The following is a 14,501-nucleotide window of genomic DNA, read 5'->3' on the forward strand; positions in this document are numbered from 1 at the left end:
CTCAGCATAATGTCCTCCAAGTTCATCCACGTTATGCGGTGTTTTGCAGATTCTACATTATTCTTTAGCGTGGCATAGTATTCCATTGTGTGTATGTACCATAGTTTGGTTATCCATTCCTCAGTTGTTGGACATCTAGGTTGTTTCCAAGAAATTTACTACTTTCTTAATGAAAATATTCCTGTAGTTGTAACAATGAAAACATTTTTCATAAGCCTGTGTGTCAATGTATCTACAAGGCTAAAACTCTATGCTAATTTACTTTTTGAACCTCCTAATGCTTCCTGGTAGCATAGTGCCTAAGGCACTTGACTGCTAACCAGAAGACTGGCGGTTCAAACCCACCAGCCACTCCTCGGAAGGAAGATGGGGCAATCTACTTCGGTGGTGATACTGCCTCGGAAACCCAAGGAGGGGTCGCTATGAGTCGGGTCCGGCTCGACAACACATAACAACAACAATGCTTCCTGAGGGAGTTCGCAGTGCCTAAAGCATTCGACTGCTAACCAAATGCTTGGTGGTTCAAACCCACCAGCCGCTCTGCAGAAGGAACACTGCTGGGCAATCTACTTCCGTAAAGATTTACCACCTCGGAAACCCAACGGGGGTTGCTATGAGTTGGAATCAACTGGATGGCAGTGCGTTTGGTTTTTTTGGTTACTGCTGTCCGGTCGGGGGGAGCTCTGGTAGCATAGTGGCTAAGACACTTGCCTGCTCACCAGATGGCTGGCGATTCAAACCCACCAGCCACTCCTCGGAAGGAAGGTTGGGCAATTCTACTTCCGTAGTGATACTGCCTCAAAAACCCAAGGAGGGGTCGCTATGAGTCGGGGCCGACTCGACGGCACATAACAACAACAACAACAAGCTGTCCGGTCAGACCTGTGGATTGCTCAGTTAAAATGATGATTTAAAGCATTAGGTTCTGTCTGCATGTGCTGCTAGCATGGGCTGTTGGGTTCCTTGCTGTAGTTCTTATAGTTGATGGTTTTGTCAAATTTTCTGGTGCTTTAGCTACAATGTTGTGGTAAGTGGTACCTGTGAACCTACTGTCAATAACTATTGAAAATGAAGTAGTAATTAAATGAAAAGGAGAAAACCAATTTTGTTGTTAGTCATGTAATCTAAGAAATATTGCCATAAAGTAATTTACAACTGTTATGAATCAAATTGAAAATAAATTCAATTTTTGGTGTAAAGATATGGTGCAAGAGAGGTCTATGAGGAGAGTGGTGCTACCGCTCTGGTTAACGCCAACCGTCGCGCGGTCCCTGTTTCCCTGCTCATCTGCGCGCATGCGTGTGCTCACACATGCGTTTACTCACCTTTCCGGTGCAGGCTGCGGGGAGGCTTGTGGGGTGTGGGCCGGTGGGTGAGAACCACGGAGGCCCTCCTGCCCCACCCCTGTGCCCTTAGCAGTTCCAGGGGCTCTTCCGTTTGCGTTCCCAGATGCCTCGCTCCAGGCGGCCTCAGGAAGGGCGGCGACGCAGCCTCAGGGCTCTGCCTCCACGCCCGTCGCTGGGTGAGTGTGTGTGGCAAGCCACTTCACCTCAGGGCCCTTTGGTCAGCCCGCCTAGAGAAGTGATGAGAAGGCCACCTCGTTCTCGGCCAGCTGGCCCGCCTGTGGCTTGGCGGCTGGCACGAGGGCTCTGGCAGGTCCCGAGCTCAAGGTTTTACGTATGTCGTGTGGAAACCTCCCACTCGCTGGCCCTGTCCGACAGGTGTTTGAAGGCTGGCTGTTCAAACCCACCAGCCACTCACTCCTCAAAAGGAAGGTGGGGCAGTGTACTTCCATAGAGATAGCGCCTAGGGAACCCAAGGAGGGGTCGCCATGAGTCAGCACCAACTTAACGGCAGTGAGTTTGTCGTTTGGTTTTTAGTGCTGCTCTGACAGAAGTACCACAGCTGCATGGCTTTAGCAAACAGGAGTTTATTCTCTTACAGTTTGGAGGCTAGAAATCCTAGTTCAAAGGGCCAGGCTCCAGGGGCTGGGTGAGAGCCCCTCGACCTTGCGGTCCAGCTCTGCCTCCTGCTCCCGCCCGGTTGGAGCTAAAGGCATCGTTCGCTCAGACAGCTGCTGGCTGCTGAGGCTGAGAAGCCCCAGGGTTGACAAGTAAAAAGGCACAGTCCCGATGTTACCAAACCACACGGCAGGCCACAGAGCCAAGTGCACCACGAGCCCCAAGATCAGCGGACAACATGGCAGGTGTCGCGGCCGGCGTGACAATTCTAGAACAGGGGGTAAGAGAATGAGTTAAAAATGAGAGAAAAGTTAAAGGATGGGAACGGGAGGGACACTCAGAGCCATTGCAAAGCAGTGCCCACTTTATTATAATTTTTCTCAAACTTATATACAGGCTTAACATGGGAAAAGTGCATGATTCATATGTCATACAATCAATCACAAGTTAATCAATATTGGGAAAAGTACATGCATACGCAATTGGCATATGAAATTTAAACTAACATTCCTGTTCCCATAATTCAAGTCACCACAACTCAGGTCACCATAACCTCTTAAATTCTATACTCATTCTTCTATGTAACTAAGTTCCCTAGCAACTAGTTTAGATTGGCTTCCGCATATTCTGGGTGCAATGAAAGGTTATGCCTCTCATGCACCTGCTGTTTCACAGAACAATACAAGGGAGAAAATGGCTGATGGTATACTAAGAGCAGGGCCCAACTTTCAGGAACACAATAGCATCAACCCACAAAACCCAGGGCCCATCAGTCCTAGTCCTTATGGGGACACTGAAAGTATCAACCTATTTCTGGGAGCCGTTGCTCAATTAGTCACTCACCATGTCCCATCAGTCCTTTAAGACTTAGGGCTCTCCACAGGCAGGTGGCTGAACGGTGACTTGCCTACATGCAGGGTTCAAGCGTGCCACAAGCTAAGTCCTCAAAGCCGCTTCTTGTAAAACGGGAAGCAGCCCCCATCCTTAAAGCAGCTACTCCGCTGCTCCAGTAGGTTGCACCATGGAGTCTATTACCAATCTCACCATGGGGAGTAACTACATCCAGATGCCCAGCCACTCGGCCTGGCTCAGCCAAGTTGATGCACAACCTTAACCACCACAACAGACAAGGAAACGGGCTTCCAAGGGCACAGGGCAGGTCGGCGGGGATGCTGGGCTGAGGTCCGAGGCAGGCAGGCTGACTTCAGAGCCCTTAAGTAGCTGTTGGTTTGCTTATGTGACCTTCCCCTCTCGGCACCCCAGTGTGCTCACTTGCAAAGTGAGGGTTAGACCCTGCAGTCTTAACACACCCCCTCTTGGCTTTGGCATCTCAAGTGGGCTCCCTCTTGGTTGCCACAGAGCAGCAAGTAGTCTCACCTCTGAGGGACAGAGAGCTGTGGGCTGGCCTGGTTGAGGAGGTGACGCTGGAGCCCAGGGCTTAGAGCTGAAGAATGGCTGGTGGGGGTGGGGTGGGTGGAGAGAGGTGGGACAGAGGTCACAGCTTGGCAGAGAATGGGGAGGGAAGGGAGGAAGACTGGAAGGAGGGAAGTTGGAACAGGAGGGAGGGTCTCCAAAGCCAGATAAGCACTGACTATTTCACCGAGATGCCTAACCCACAGCAGGCCACTGCCATGGAGTTGATTCTGACTCACGGTGACCCTATGGGACAGAGTGTGATGGCCCCACTGGGTTTCCAAGGCTGTAAATCTTTACAGAAGCAGAATACCTCCTCTTTCTCCTGCAGAGCTACTCATGGATTCAAACCACTGACCTTTTAGTTAGCAGCCCAGTGCTTTAACCACTGCACCACCAGACCGCCGTAACTGAGGAAACAGCTCCCTTTAGGTATTCTTTCTTTCGGTCGGGGGAGGAAGTTGAAGGTGTGTGTGTGTGTGTGTGTGTGTGTGGTGAAAATATACATAACAAACTGGCACTCAGGAATTTCCCCAGTACACATCACTGACATTACGTTCTTCAAGTAGTGCAACCATTGTCTAGTCTTTCCTAAATCTGTCCATGACCATTAATATCGACTCATTGCCCCTCATTCGAAACTCCCTCCTGCCCTGGTGACCACTCATGATCTTTGGACTCCACATAACTGCATATGTTGCGTGAGGTCGCGCAGTCTTTGTGAGTCTTGTGAGGCTGATGTGTACCGCTTGGCGTGGTATTCTTGGAGTTCACCTGTGTTGCGGTGTGCGTCAGGACCTTGTTTCTCTTTGTGGCCGAGTGGTATCGCATTGCCGGCGCACACTGATTGCTGTTTACTGTCACCTGTGGATGGCGTGTTGGTTGTTTCTACCTGTCGTGAGACGTGCTGCAGTGGACGTTGGTACACAGGTTAGGGGTTGCTCTTTTAGAATCAAAGCTTTGCAGGTTGGTGTGGAAATAAGGATTTCTCCTGGTTATTTATTTATTTTTTAAGAGATGGGGAGAATTTTTAAAAGCCTCTAGCCTATTAACTGGCCCATTCATTACATATTGTTCTCCCAGGAGGTCGTTGAAACCCATGTACTTTTTGTCCTGCTGTGGTGACTACACCCGGATCTAGAAATAGACCAGACGTTTCTGATTGCGTATGCAACGAGCCTTTGGAGCTCGTTAATCACATAATCAGTGGATAAACAAGTTATTCAAAATGACATTAACTGCTGTGTTCTGCCAGATAAGTAATATTTGTCCCCACGTTGCATAAATCTGCCTGTCCAATCTTTCCCTCCCCAGACAGCCTTTTCATTACACAACCCTCGCTCAGCTTCTTTGATTCAGCTTATTTACTGTTACTGCAGGCGAGGAAGAACGCTACTTTTGAAATGTAAAGTCCGTTAATGTCTTCCTGGCCTGGTCCCTTGGCAGGAAGTTTCTGCCAACAAAAGCATATTTGAATTGGGAGGTGACTTCACGCAGCTTGACAGAACTCAAGCATTGCTTCCTCCGGGACTCCTGCCTCCCTTGCCCCCAGCTGCCGCCTCTGTGCCCCGCCCCCCAGCTCTGGGGCTCCCTCTTGGACCTGGAGCACCCTCTGGGTGGTACAAATGGTTAACATGCTCAGCTGCAAATCAAAAGGTTGGGGGTTCAAGCCCACCCAGAGGCCCATCAGAAGAAAAGCCTGGCTGTCTGGAAAAATGTGCCATTGAGAACCCCGTGAGCACGGCTCTACTCTGACACGAGGGGTCACCATGAGTTAGAATCCACTGGATGGCACCCATCGAGCCCTGCAGTCATCCAGGCCCTAGGCTGTTTGCCTGGTTCAGGCACCCTCTGTGAGCAGCGTGTGAACCTGGGAGTCCAAGAGGCTATGCTGCCTTTCTGAGCCTCAGTTTCCCCATCTGGGAAACGAGGATTAGTGCTGGATGCTTAGCCTGTGGGCTCTGGTGAGATTAAATGGGCAAGTAGGCCAGGCACAGCTCCTGGCTCGTGGCAGACCCTGGCTGTCACCCTGACTGGTTGCTGCACGCTCCCTGGGCTGGGAATGTTACTAAATCTTTCCTATGGCCATGCTCAGCTGCAGGGCTGGCTAGGGAACAGAAACTCTGGCTCTGACTTGGTGGCTTCCGTTACCAAAAGGACCAAGGTGAGGATGACATTGGCGGTGGTTAGCGGTCTTCCCCAGGGAGCTGAGAAGGAAAGACAGACTCCACTCTGCTCTATCCCCTGAGCTAAGGAGCAGCTGACATCGGGGGGTAGGGGTGGGGGAGGCACAAGTAGCCAGGATGTGGCTGCAACTCCAGAGACACGTTGAGAATCTGCCTTCCAGAGCCCCCTACTCATCCCCGTACACTCTGCCAGCCACATGGCCTCCACAGCCTGCTTTCACAGCACCAACTACATCCACGCCTCAGGACCTTCTCCCTTGCTGTCCTTCTGATCGGCAGCAGTCCCTCATACAGCCACGTACATTTATTCCTTCCTCTTTGCTCCAGACTCGGGCGCCCAGTGAGGCTTTCCCAGGTCACCCTTTCTAAAGCTGCAGACCGCTGTCCCCTGCACTCTTTCACCCCGACCCTGCTTCATTTTTCTCCCTCATTCCCTGGTCTGTTTTGGTCATGGCTGAGCCCCCAGGGCCTGGATCAGTGTCTGGTTCTGCATAGTTACTCAATGAAGACCAGATGATAAATGGATGAATAATGGACTTGGAACAGTGTTGGAATGCCCTGCTGTCACTGCTGGGGGCCCTGCAGCCCAGTGGGTCACAGCGTTGATACCAGCCCCCTTGCACAGCCTTACCCATGCTGGCGTCCTCTGCTCCGGCTTCATTTTGCCATCTTCTCCTAACGCTCTACCAAGGTAAGCCTGGACTCGGTTCGTTTATCTTCCCAAATACCCGTGTCTTTGGTTCAGACTCAGGTATAAACAAATGGTAGTATTTATTTGTGAGTCTGGGAAGGAGGGAGGCCAGACAACCTTGTGGGTGGGGCTGCACTGTTCTCCATTGTTCCCCATCTTTTCTCTGGGCTGGCCTGTCGCTGACGCATAACAGCCCCTGGTATACGTGGTGGTTAATGTTGTGTATCTGCTTGGCTAGACCACGATTCTCAGTGGTTTGGCAGATAGCGTGTAATCATCCTTCATTTTCTGAACTGATACGGGCATCCCGTGAGTCAGAAGGGGAGTTTTCCTTGGGGATGTGGCGTGTATCCAGTACTCATAGATGTTCTGGCAAAGCTCATCCTCTCTGGATCCTGCATCCAGCTTGTTCTCCTCTGACTCTTGGGACATGAGCCAGCAGCCTGAGGTCTGACCTGCCAATTTTGGCTGCATCAGCCCTGCAACCATGTGAGTCAGGAGAAGCCTCCAGTCTGCTGCCTGACCCACAGACTTGGGAGTTGCCAGCCTCCACTATTTCCTTGAAAGAAATATCATTACATATATGTTTTTATATGTGGTTTGCTGGTTTTGCTCCTCTAGAGAGCCCAGCTATAGAGTTGATTCTAAGTCATAGAGACCCTATAGGGCAGAGTAGAACTGCTTCATAGGGTTTCCAAAGCTGTAATCTTTACAGAAGCAGACTGCCACATCTTTCTCCTATAGAGAAGCTGGTGGGTTCAAACCATCTACCTCCCTGTTAGCAGCCAAGTGCTTAACCATGTGCCACTAGGGCTCTCCATGCAGCTATGTTGTTGTTGTTGTTGTTGTTTGCCGTCAAGTCGGCCCCGACTCATAGCGACCCCTCCTTGGGTTTCCGAGGCAGTATCACTACGGAAGTAGGATTGCCCAACCTTCCTTCCGAGGAGTGGCTGGTGGGTTTGAACCGCCAGCCTTCTGGTGAGCAGTCAAGTGCCTTAGGCACTATGCTACCAGAGCTCCTAGGCATGCAGCTATAGGCAACACTAAATGAATAGGCTTGGCTGTGTTCCAGTGAAATGTTATTTACAAAAGCAGGCTGTTGGCTGGATGAGGTTTGCTGACCCCTGCCTTAGACTTGGGAGTATTTGTGGAATCTTCCACACTCCACTTGCAGGCTGGGAAGAGGAGGAGTGCAGAGGAGCGGGCTGGCTTGTCCTGGTCGGACCTGGCAGTGGTGTCTGTCTCTTCCACGACATGCTGCTGACCAGAATGCCATCATGGTGCCAGCTGTCCACAGGGACGCTGGGTCTGTGGACCAGCCGGCGGCCCCAGAGGAAAAGGAAAACCCACAGCAGTCTTGTCCACCAGGAGGGGAGGAGAACAGCCTTGTCTGTAGCAGTGCATTTTGGTAACTGGAGGACAGGCATTGGGGTCAGCAGCCCTTGATGTCCATTCACACCTTTAGTGCCCAGATTCTGCCTTTGTCACATGGGGCTAATGGGGTCTCCTTCACAGAGGTTTCTTGTGATGAAATGAAATGATGTGTGTAAAGCGTGGCCCAGGGGTCACATGATCTCATAGGGAGAATTGGGTCCCAAAAGCATTTTTGTTGTTAAAGGCAGTTCCCAGATGGTCCCTTTGGCAAGACAGTTGTCCCTGGTCTCTGTGACAGGACATAGGTTCCAGGACCTTGCCATGGTTCCCAGCATCCACGGATGCGCGTCCCTTCTATAACATGGTGTGGTGTTTGCATGTAATCCACGCAGCTCCTTACTGATCTGCTGTAAACCATCTCTGGGTCCCTTACGGTGCCTCACACAGCATGGAGGCCATGTAAAGAGCACCCCGTGCTCCCGCAGGGCCCTGGAGGGGTTGCTTTGGCCATTTCATCGCTCTCCCCTGAGTATTTCCGACCCGTGGATGCAGAACCATGGGTGCGGAAGCACACACGGGGCAGACCGACTGCATGTTTGAGTACCTCCGGCAGGCAGTGAGAAGCATAGCGTGGAGTCTGGGTGGTCTGCGGACAGTCACTGGCCCTCCCAGTGCCTCAGTTTCTTCATCTGTACAATGGGGATAGCAGAAGGTTGCTGTGAGGATTCAGCGATGCCTGTGCAGGCCCGGCATGCAGGCCATGACCATTAGCAGCCCAGTTTCCCTCGTTTGGAACAGTGCCTTGATTTCCCTTTAGGAGATCTCGTCCTCCCCATTCTCAGCATGTAGTGTGGGTGGGGACAAGCCTACCGTCTGCTCTAGGATGGCTCTGACCTGGCGGCCAGTCTGTGTCGCCACGGAGACTGCGTCAGGGATGTCCACATGAGCCACAGAGAGCAGGGAGAGCCGAGGAAAGCACGTGCTTGCCATCCAGGGAAGGCGGCTTTTCTCGGCTCCCGTGCGCTTGGAGGAATCAGGGTGTGAGACTTGGCGCCCATGCAGTCATCCTGTGGCTGTGAGTAGAGGCTGAGCAAGAGGCAGACTCTGAACTTACTTGACCTTGGTTGAACCCCTGGATTAAACTACATCTGGACTCTGTTTGGATTTTCAGTTGTAAGAGCCAGTAATTCTCCTTTTGTTTATTTGTTTAGTGGAGTCTGAATAGGGTTCCTTGTTCTAAGGACCAAAGTACTTCTCACTGACATGTATGAATTGTGTGTCTGAGAAGGTGTGGGAATAGGAGTCTGCTATGAGAGTGAACTTGACTTTTCCTACAACAGACCTTGGCATGTCCCCTGACTACGTTGTCTCCCAGAGCCCCCAGGGGGCTTGACCCCTTTCTCACTTCTCAGCACCCCCTCCCCATGTCCGCTGAGATCATCTCTGAATAAGACCCTTGCACTCAAGTCCTTCCTCAGAGTCGGCTTCTGAGGAAACCCAAGTTGTGGGGGAAGCAAGGTATACCTCCTCCAAACCCAAAGGCCAAACTCGTTATTGTTGAGTGGATTCTGAATTGTGGTGACCCCGTGGGGTCTGAATAGAACTGCTCCATGGGGTTTGCAAGGCTAGGACCTTTCGGATGCAGGTCACCAGGCTTGTCTTCCAAGGCACCTCAGAGTGGGTTTGAACTGGCAGCCTTTTGGTTGGTAGCAGAGAGTGTGACCACTTGTGCCACTCGCCCATGCTCACCCTGCTTCCTTCCTCCCTGGCACTCGTCACACGTGAGGCCGCTCTGTCTACTCTTCTTTATGAGCTTACCCTCCTTGCCCCTCCTGAGGGTACATGATGGCACCATCTGCTCCCTGCTGTGTCTGTAGGGCCAGGAAATCCCTGGCCCACAGTAGGTGCTTAAGAAATACTACTCAGGAAACCATTGTCCCACCTACCCTCTGACTTGGGTCTTGGAGGTAGCCCACAGCTGGATGACCCCTCACCCTCCATCCCCTCACATGGGGATTCTCTGACCTCCTCCCGCATCCCCAAGGCCAACCCCAGTGGGTCCTGTGCCCAGGCCTCCCCCGGTATACCAAAGAAGCCACAACATCACTTCTCAGCGTTGTTTAATGCTTCTCTGAGTTGCACGGGGGTGGGAGTCCCAAAAATTAGGTAGGGAGGCGCCAGGGAAAGTGCTGAGCTTTTCCAGGGGACCTTATTTCAGGCTGACCGTTGGTGGAGGACAGTCAGTGGAAGACTGGGCAGAGCTAATTATAGCTCAAAGTGGCCACATTACTTTCCAAGGGGCTTCACATGGGGCCCAGCGTGCCCTCAACTTTGTTCCTTCACAGCACAGGTGGGCCATGCAGCTGAACAGTTGAGCCCTGGTTCTCCACGTGTCTGTGGAAGCCAGCTGCCATGGAAGCTGTGCAAGGGCCGCCTCCGATGGACAGCTGTGGGTGGCAGGAGGCCACGGGGCTTTCAGGCAGCCAGCTTCCCTTTGTTCAGATTTATTTTTAGCCAACATTGTACCTGGAGAGGTCCTTGGTTTGGGCCTCCTCCTGCCTGGAAACTGCTGACTGTGGTCTTCAACCCTGGATAGAGGCAGGCATAAATTGTTGGGATGAGGTCACTAATCACACGGGATGCTCACGTCCGTGGGACAAAGAAAAGGCAGGCCAGTAAATTCCATGGTCATGGCCAGTGTTCAAAACAAAGGGTGGACGAGAGTTGGTGCCTTACACACCCAAGACCAGGCTTGTTCCTCTGCTCAGAAGAGGATGACAACGTACTTTTACAGTCTTGTTTGAAAGATTTCCTTTGAAGGCTCAGACACTGTTTTAGATGACCCTAAGAGCAGCCAGTATGCTCTACTAAGAGAGTTCTATGGGGAATTCGCATACTTGGATCTGGCTGTGTGGCATTGGGCAGGTGGCTTCCCCTCTCTGAGCTTTGATGGCTCTGTCTTAAAATGAGGGAGTTAATTTAGAGTTTCAGATCCTTGTCTGGGGGGGCATCATGAATTCCTTTGAGAATGTGATGAAACAGTTAGAGGCTCTACTTTGAAATGCACATAATCCCAGAAGTTCATCACCCTCCCCCATGGAAACACTAGGCTGAGCCCTTGGGCTGATGATCTGTTGATGGCCCTTCCAGCCATCACATCTAAAGTTGTAAAAGCAAATGCATCAAAATAGGGTCCCTGGGCCCTCGGTATAGCCCAGATCAAGACCACTGATTCCTTCCCTTCAGGCTGGAGTTAACTCACCCTTCCCCAACTCACCTCTTCAGCTTAACTCATTCTGGCCAGAGAGGTGTTGAACCAGGCTCTCAAAATTACCTCTGGGAGCCACTCTGTGATTGCTACAGGTTGAATTGTGTTCCCCTAAAATAGGCATCCTAGGAAACCCAAGGAGAGATCGCTGTGAGTCGGGGCCCACTCAATGGCACATAACAAGAACAGCAACCACCTCTGTGATTATAATTCCACTTGGGAATGGATCGTCTTTGCTATGTTCATGAAACGAGATTAGTGTAGGGAGCATCTTAAGTCAATCTCTTTGGATATGTAGAAGAGGTTGAACAGCAAGGGAGAGAAGCAGAGATGGGCGTAGAGATGTGTGCCCACATGAAGATCACCCAGAGACAAGGAACTTCTCCAGAGCTGACAGAGAAAGTCCTCCCCTAGAGCCAGCATCCTGAATTCAGGCATGTAGCCTCCTAAACTGTGAGAAAATAAATGTCTCGCTGTTAGAGTTGCCCACTTTGGTGTTTCTGTAGTAGCACTAGATGGTTAACTAAGACAGTGATACAACATGGAGATGGCTTGATGCCAAGGACCGTTTGTTCTTCGTTGTTAGCTGGAAAATTTCTACCTTTGGCTATAGTTATATCCATTGGCTTTAGAGAAAATGAGCTTTTTTGGGGATTACATCTCTTTTCAGCCAATGGGAATGAAAAAACTACCCATCAACTTGCTTGTCACCCCACCCCATCTAGTCAGCATGGAGGAAGGGCCACTCAGTCAAGGCTAGACCCAGGCAATTTAGAGCAATCTCCTGGGACATTACCAGGGAGAAAAAAAATAGAGCATTTGATTAAACCCATGCAAGCAGTCAATTCCAGTTTTCCACTTCTAATTTACCAGAGAATTTTAGCTGGGCATGTATTAAGACACTTTCCAAACATCAAACCAAAGCAAACAAAACCCACTGCCATTGAGTTGGCTCTGACTCATGGCAACCCCCACTGGGTTTCCAAGGCTGTAAATCTTTATGGAAGTAGATTGCTTTATCATCGTCCTGCAGAGCCGCTGGTGGGTTTGAACCACCAACTTCCTGGTTAGCGGCCCACTGCCTTACCCACTGTGTCACCAGAGCTCCTTTTAAGATACTGCAGAATCTCCTAACATCAGTTACAGGTTCACCTAATTTTGACTTTAGGAGCTTTAAATAGCTAGTGCATAAGGCATTTGACTGCTAGCCAGAAGGTTGGTGATTCGAACCTACTAGCCACTCAAAGCAGAAAGATGAGGCAGTCCGCTTCTGTAAATATTTGCAGCCTTGGAAGCCCAACAAGGGTCACTATGAGTTGGAATCGACTCGATGGCAGTGAGTTTCTTGAGTTTGAGTATCTCATGTCATGTGAGAGCTGGACAGTGAATAAAGAAGTTTGCAGAAGAACTGTTGCATTTGAGTTATGTTGGTGAAGAATACTGAATGTACCATGGACTGTTGGAAGAATAAACAAATCTGTCTTGGAGGAAGTACAGCCAGAATGCTCCTTAGAAGTGAGAATGGCCAGACTTTGTCTCTCATACTTTGGTCATGCTGTCAGAAGAGACCAGTCCTTGGAGAAGGATATCATGGTTGGTAGAGGAGATGGTCAGCCAAACGGGAAGACCCTCAATGAGATGGATTGACACAAGTCTGTGACAGTGGGCTCAAGCATGGCACTGATGGTGAGGATGGTGCAGGTCTGGGCAGTGTAGAGTTCTGCTGTGCGTAGGGCTGCTGTGGGTTGGAACTGATTTGATGGCACCTGTGATAGTTGGGGTTGTGTGTCAGCTTGGCCGGACCATGATTCCGAGTGGTTTAAGCAGCTATGGTATGGTTGTTTCTGTGAGGAAATCTGATGTATCTGGTTTGAGCAGTCAATCAGTTGAAAGGGAGTTTCAGGGGTGTGGCCTGCTTCCAATATATGGACGTCCTGGGAAAATTCAGGAACCTTCTGTGGATCTGGATTGTGTTGTGCTGCCTACAGCTGTCCTGTGAGCCAACAGTCCACCATTTTGCCTGCTGATCTTGGATTCCTTATCCACCTAGGTCAGCAGCCTGCCAATCTTGAGCTCGTCAACCCCTGCAGCTGTGTGAGTTGGGAAACGCCTCCAGCTTGATGTTTGATGCAGGAAGTTGGGACTTGGCAGCCTCTGTAACCATTTGAGCCATTTTCCTGAGATAAATTTCTCTCTCTCTTCAATAGTTTTGCTTCTGTAGAGAACCCAGCCTAAGTTGGCACCTGGCAATAACAGTATATGAAACAAAGGAAAATGGAGATATTTGGGTGACAGCCAGTTACGGGAACTGCAGAGTTGTCACTGGGAGTAGTTGCACCAGGCATGCAGCTCACCAGTTGTCTTCATTTGGCAGTGAGCAGGCCAGATGTGGGGCTTGGGGCCTGATGTGGGTCCCAGGTCCTCCAGTGGCTGCTGAGGATTCTTCTCATTCCATGGGTGAACTCACTACCTCAGTTCAAGGGCCTTGGAAGCACTGACTGGAAGTCTGGGAGGTTGTTTATAAATTCACACATTCTTTTAGTCATCGTTTGCAAATGCCATCTCCTGGGATGCAGAGCTCTGCCTGCTCCATGGTCCTTGCCACCAATACGGGGAGGCTATGGGGAACCCCAATTAGAAAACCACAGGTCTGTCTCCAACCCCCTCTATTTACAGATGATGAGCTGAGGCCCATAGAAGGAGAGGAGCTTGCTCAAAGTCACACTGGGAGAAGAAGTCTGGACTCAAGCAAGCACCCATCTTCTCCCACTAAGTATAGTGTTCGGAGAATTAATGGAAGCTCTGACTTTTTACATCTTTGTCTAAGAGTAGCTGTAAAAAAATTAGTCTGAAGTAAGAGACTCCTGGGTGCTGTCCAAAATTCAGTGTCCCAACTGAATCTTCACGTGACTCTGCCAGTCACTTCTTGGAGCAGACTGGCATGTCTGGGTGGGACTCTTACAGGATGTAGGTGTGTTCCCCGTGTGTGGCCACCATACCACTATACAAAGAGCTCTGTTGGGGAAATGTTGGCTTGAGAAGTACTGGGGGCACCCTGTTAACTGTTAGGGTCACCAGAGGTGGGAAAGTGTGTCCACACAGCTGGGAGGGGACTTTGAGGGAGGCAGAGAATCAAGGGCTCCCTGTGAGGCGAAGGCTAGCTTGAAGCTAGATGGTGGTGTAGGGTCTGAGTGCTCCCCTGGGACAGAGCCTTCGGCCGCCCTGACACCTGGACACAGTAGGTCTTCATTAAATACTAACCGAATGAATGACAGCAAGTCACTTCTTAGGAGGATTAAAATGCCGAATGCTCTCACATAGATTACATCAGGCATGCAGGTGTCCCGACTACTTCATGTCACCCATTTGCATCCCAGTGTGCTCCTGTGAGTGGACTTAGAGCAGCAGCAATTGTTGGCCGTGCTACTTGTGGGACATGCCATCAAGACATCTCCAATATGTGATCTGTTGGGGAGCAAAAAGGTGAGAGGCCAGGACTTGGTGCACTCTGTATGGTTAATAACGTGAGAGAGGCAGGCCCTCAGATCTTACCTGATCTGCTCAACCATTCTCATTCCAAACCAGTTTTCTCATCCCACCCAGCCTCC

The sequence above is a fragment of the Orycteropus afer genome, unplaced genomic scaffold (assembly GCF_000298275.1).
Source record: "Orycteropus afer afer isolate SDZICR_OR568_19922 unplaced genomic scaffold, OryAfe1.0 scaffold00057, whole genome shotgun sequence".
NCBI classification, from domain to species: domain Eukaryota; kingdom Metazoa; phylum Chordata; class Mammalia; order Tubulidentata; family Orycteropodidae; genus Orycteropus; species Orycteropus afer.